The 5,790-nt window shown below is 35.0% G+C and overlaps 1 non-coding gene across 1 annotated transcript; it reads right to left on the reverse strand.

Moving 5' to 3' along the window:
* Positions 1–5,427: 5,427 nt before the first annotated feature.
* LOC113002424 (small nucleolar RNA R71) lies at positions 5,428–5,534 on the reverse strand. The gene has a single exon (XR_003267986.1). It is a non-coding gene; the product is annotated as a small nucleolar RNA R71 (small nucleolar RNA).
* Between the last annotated feature and the right edge of the window lie 256 nt (positions 5,535–5,790).

Below are 5,790 nucleotides of genomic sequence, written 5' to 3' on the forward strand. Positions count from 1 at the left end.
GGGTGTGGCCCAACCAGTATAAATCTGAGTTTGCACTTTCTCTTCCCTTAAACTCCTTTATTTATTATTGCTTTATATTCATATTCAAATTGTTTTATTTGAATTAATATTTAAGAAGTTCATTGTTAAGGGAATTTATAACTCAATTAAAAAAAAGTCAAATAGATTTTTAATTGGGGAAGTAGTTTGGAATATCTTAATTCAACCCCCCCCCCTTCTTAAGATATCTGAGACCACTTGTCTAACAAGTGGTATCAGAGCTTCATTCTTGTATAAAGTTTAGAAGCTTCAAGAAAAAGATGGCCTCAGCAAACTCCTTAAGAGGGTTACCATTACTGGAAAACCCGAATGCAAATTTTTATTGAGGCAATAGACCTAAATATTTGGGAAGCCATAGAAATAGGGCCATATATACCCACCACGGTAGAAAGAATTACAATAGATGGCAGTTCATCAAGTGATAGTATAACTATAGAAAAACCTAGAGATAGATGGTCTGAAGAGGATAGAAAACGAGTACAATACAATTTAAAAGCCAAAAACATAATAACACCTGCCCTGGGAATGGATGAATATTTCAGGGTTTCAAATTGTAAGAGTGCTAAGGAAATGTGGGACACTCTTCGATTAACACATGAAGGAACTACAGATGTTAAAAGATCTAGGATAAATGCACTAACTCATGAATATGAACTATTTAGAATGAATGCAAATGAAAATATTCAAAGCATGCAAAAGAGATTTACACATATAGTAAATCATCTAGCAACCTTAGGTAAAGAATTTCAAAATGAGGATCTCATAAACAAGGTGTTAAGATGTTTAAGTAGAGAATGGCAACCTAAAGTAACGGCCATTACTGAATCAAGAGATTTGTCTAACATGTCCCTTGCCACTTTATTTGGAAAGTTATAGGAACACGAGATGGAATTATTGAGATTACACCAACATGAAGAAAATGACAAGAAAAAGAAAGGAATTGCTCTTAAAGCATCATCCTCAATCCAAGAAGAAAGTGATCAGGAAAATAATCTAGATGATGATGATGATCTAAGTTTTTTTGTAAAAAGATTCAACAAGTTTCTTAAAGTAAGAGGAAATCAGAGGCGACCCAATTTTAAATAAAAAAGAAGGACAGAAACTTCATCCTCTACTTTAAAATGCTTTGAATGCAATCAACCTCGACATCTGAGGGTTGATTGTCCCATCTTCAAGAAAAAGATGGAGAAATCTGAAAAGAAAAATCTTAGTGAAAAGAAACTGAAGAAAGCATACATCACATGGGATGAAAACGATAAGAAATCTTCTGAAGATTCAAAAAATGAAGAGATAAATCTCTGCCTTATGGCTAAAAGTTATGAAAGTGATGAAGAGGTAACATCTTCAAATAACTTATCTATTTCTTTTGATGAATTGCAAGATGCATTTTCTGATCTGCATAAAGAATCAATTAAACTTGCAAAGTTAGTTTCTTCTTCTAAGAAAACAATTTCAAATTTAGAAAATGAAATTTCAAAATTAAACAAAGAATTAGATCATCTTAGAAATGAAGTCTCAATTTCTAAAACAAATGAAAAAGTTAATATCTCCACTATTTCTGACAAGAAAATATCAGATTCTTGTAGTTGTTGTGAAAAATATGAAAAAGAAATTAAAGAGTTGAAAAATTCACTTGCAAAATTTTCTTATAGTAAAAATAATTTAGATGTTATATTAAGTAAACAAAGATATGTTTCTAATAAGAATGGACTAGGGTATAAATCTGAAAAACAACAAAAGTTTCATAAAAACTTCTCTACTTCCACACAAAAATGTAATTCTAATTCTATTACTTGTTTTTACTATGGAAGAAGAGGACATGGCATATCAACTTGCTACTTCAAGAAAATTACAGCAACATTAAAATGATATGGGTCCCAAAAGGATCCTCAGTTTATACTAACATACAAGGACCCAATAAAGTTTGGGTACCTAAGTCAAAAACTTGATTATGTAGGTATCTTTGAGAAAGAAGTGGTACATAGATAGTGGATGCTCAAAACATATGACTGAAGATGCATCAAAGTTTACACATATCTCTCCAAAGAAAAGCGGGCATGTAACATATGGTGACAACAACAAAGGAACAATCCTTGGAGTTGGTAAAATAGGTACAAATTCGTCAAACTCCACTGAAAATGTTCTACTTGTTGAAGGCCTTAAGCACAGCCTGCTTAGCGTTAGTCAATTATGCGACAAAGGCTATCTAGTATCATTTGATTCTCAGAAATGTCTTATAGAACATAAGCATGACATTAATATAAAGCATGTAGGACATAGAGTTAATAATGATTACATGATAGACTTAAGCATAAAACTAGAAAACAATCATTGCTTTCTTAGCAAAGATGATGATCCATGGTTATGGCATAAAAGAATTGCTCACATAAACATGGATCACTTAAATAAATTAATTTCAAAAGATTTAGTAGTTGGTTTGCCTAAATTGAAATTTGAAAAAGATAAACTATGTGATGCATGTCAAAAGGGCAAACAAACAAGAGTCTCATTCAAACCTAAAAATGTTGTGTCAACCACTCAACCCTTACAATTATTACATATGGATTTATTTGGTCCGTCTAGAACCATGAGTTTTGGAGGAAATTACTATGCCCTAGTTATAGTTGATGATTTCTCTAGATATACTTGGACATTATTTATTACACATAAAAGTGATGCATTCCAAGCATTTAGAAAACTTGCTAAAGTTATACAAAACAAGAAAAATATTAAGATTGCATCCATTAGAAGTGATCATGGGGGTGAGTTTGAAAACAAAGTGATGTGCCATCATTTTCTTCTATTTCCTAAACCCTTTTTGCACCATTTTAATTATTGATTGGTCTTAATTGTCAATTAATTAGGCAGTTTTATTATTTGGGCTCATTTAGCTAATTTGATGTTTTTAATCTAATTTTAGGAATTAATGAAACTTTGGGCTTAATCCGAATTTTGGTTGTGGACTTGAAGAGGGAAAATAAAGAAGCGCTTACCTTAGTTAATTTCTAATTAGGAAATTTCGCAATTTTATTTTATGTTGTTCAGTGTTTATTTCGTTTTGGGCCAGAGTATTGTAATAGGGCCCAGTGACTTTGAGTGACTCTTTTTAAATAGCTGCCTTGGGATTCGTGTAGGGCATTCTATTCTGTTATGCTATTCATTATTCAGAGCTTGGTTTTGAGGGTTTTCGTTTTTCTGTTTTGACGTTTCTGAGTTCGTAATGCAATTTTACGTTTTCTGCTTCTAATTACAATTTCGTTCTTGTTTCTTCTTCTACTCTCATTTACGTTTCTGTTCCATTTTACATTTCTGTTTGTTTACATTTCTGTTCATTTACGTTTCTGCTTCATGTTTCAATTGCATTCTCTGTTTGAATCCATGGAAGGCTAGATTTTCTGGTGTTGTTTCCTTTTGAGGACGAAGCCCAACTCTCTTTGAGGTTTCGTTTGTAATGTGGTTTCCTGGCAGTTTTCCCTTCACCAGTTATCCCAATTTCGTGAATATTAATCACTGCACGCTTCGTGTTCGATTAATTGCCTCTGAGCCTAACTTGCGTTCATGCTTAATGGACGAAGGGCTAACTGGTGTATGTGGTGCCTAATCACGTATTGAAAACCCTAAGTTGATTTTCGCTTAGTAAATTGAAATAGGGTTGGATTAAGTGGTTGACTGTTAGGGACGAATTCTCCATAACCCAGGATAAGAGAGTGGCTTCTGAATCAGAGGAAACAACCCGTTTTTAATATTAGTAGTTTCGTATTCCATTTTATTTGTCTGCTCTTTAATTACCAAACAACCAAACCCCCCCCCCCCATCGTTACTGTTACTGCAAGTATATTATGAACATTTGGCTTGTCACTGCTCGTTGGGAAACGACCTAGGATCACTTCCTAGTTACTGCATTTTCATGTTTATTTGATTCGGGTACGGCCTCGATCAAATTTGGCGCCGTTGCCGGGGAGCAGTGTCCAAAGGTTCATAATAGCTAGCTAGTGCTATGTGTTTAATCCTTTCGTGTTTTATGTTTAATTGTTAGTATTGTGTTAGTATGTGTGTTAGTGTTGTTTAGTGTCCTGGTATTTTGTTTAATGTGTTTTCTGTTTCAGTTTTCCCATTAAGCGTTTCCCCTGTTTCAGTCTTGTGTGTTTTGCTGTGAAGATTGTGCTTGAAAACAGAGTAGTAGTAGAAATCAGCTTGCGGCAAAAACAGAGTAGTAGTAGAAATCAATTAGAGACGGATTTTAGCGACCACCCATGCTGAATTAATTGGGATTTTTTGTTTTAGTAGCTAGGGTTGTTATTTTTGGCTGAATTTTTTTGTGGTAACTTCTTTTAATCCATATTTTGTGGGAAAAATAGCTAGAGCCTTTAGTTTGGTCAGATTTGAAAGTTCCAAAAAACTAGCAAATTTTGTGTTTGTCAAAACTTCAAACGGCCATAACTTTTGCTCCGGTTATCAGAATCGCAATTATTATATATGCATTTGGGGTAGAAAAACATTTCCTACGCCGGCTGAGGTCTCCATCGTCCAAAAAAAGCGATTCTGTCAAAAGTTTTTTATTTTTCAAGTTTTATTCACTTATTTTTCTTAACCTACCAATTTTAGCTTTCATAGTTAGACTTTGAATTTTTGTCTGAAATTTTTTGTGCTATCTTCTCATCATTTTATAAGGTTGCTCACAAAATTTCAGGTCATTTGGATATCATTTGAGGGTAGCTGTAGTTCAAACCTACACCTTTATTTACATGACAAGGCAACTTGTTGTGTGCATGCTGAATGTAGTGTATGACTAGAGGCAATCCATCTGACTTACAACCCTTTGATCCTGAGATAGATAGGACATTTCATAGATTAGTTAGGCATCATTTTATACCTTTTGATCATTCTGAGCATTCCATAACTGGTGAATCTGTGCATTCTGTTATTGGTGATTTTGAACATCCTAATCTTGAGCATTATAATTTTGAGCATTCTGATTCTGAGCATTCTGATTTTGCACATTCTGAGAACATGGCACAACCTCCACCTCGTGAGAGGACTCTAAGGGAAATGGCTGCACCTGATTTCACCTATGAAAGCTTGTGCATCCAATACCCTGATGAAGATGTCCCATATGTTCTTAAAACTGGACTAATCCATTTGCTTCCAAAGTTTCATGGCCTTGCAGGTGAAGACCCGCACAAACATTTGAAGGAATTTCATATTGTCTGCTCCACCATGAAACCCCCAGATGTCCAAGAGGATCACATATTTCTGAAGGCTTTTCCTCATTCATTAGAGGGAGTGGCAAAGGACTGGCTGTATTACCTTGCTCCAAGGTCCATCACGAGCTGGGATGACCTTAAGAGAGTATTCTTAGAAAAAATTTTCCCTGCTTCCAGGACCACAGCCATCAGGAAGGATATCTCAGGTATTAGACAACTCAGTGGAGAGAGCCTGTATGAGTACTGGGAGAGATTTAAGAAACTATGTGCCAGTTGCCCTCACCATCAGATTTCAGAACAGCTTCTTCTCCAATATTTTTATGAAGGACTCAGTAATATGGAGAGAAGTATGATAGATGCTGCTAGTGGTGGAGCCCTTGGAGACATGACTCCTGCTGAAGCCAGAAATTTAATTGAGAAGATGGCCTCCAACTCCCAGCAGTTTAGTGCCAGAAATGATGCCATAGTCATTAGAGGAGTGCATGAGGTAGCTACAAACCCATCTGCATCATCTGAAACTAAGAAGCTTGAAGGCAAACTGGATGCG

Source organism: Glycine max, chromosome 8 (assembly GCF_000004515.6).
Source record: "Glycine max cultivar Williams 82 chromosome 8, Glycine_max_v4.0, whole genome shotgun sequence".
Taxonomy (NCBI): Eukaryota; Viridiplantae; Streptophyta; class Magnoliopsida; order Fabales; family Fabaceae; genus Glycine; species Glycine max.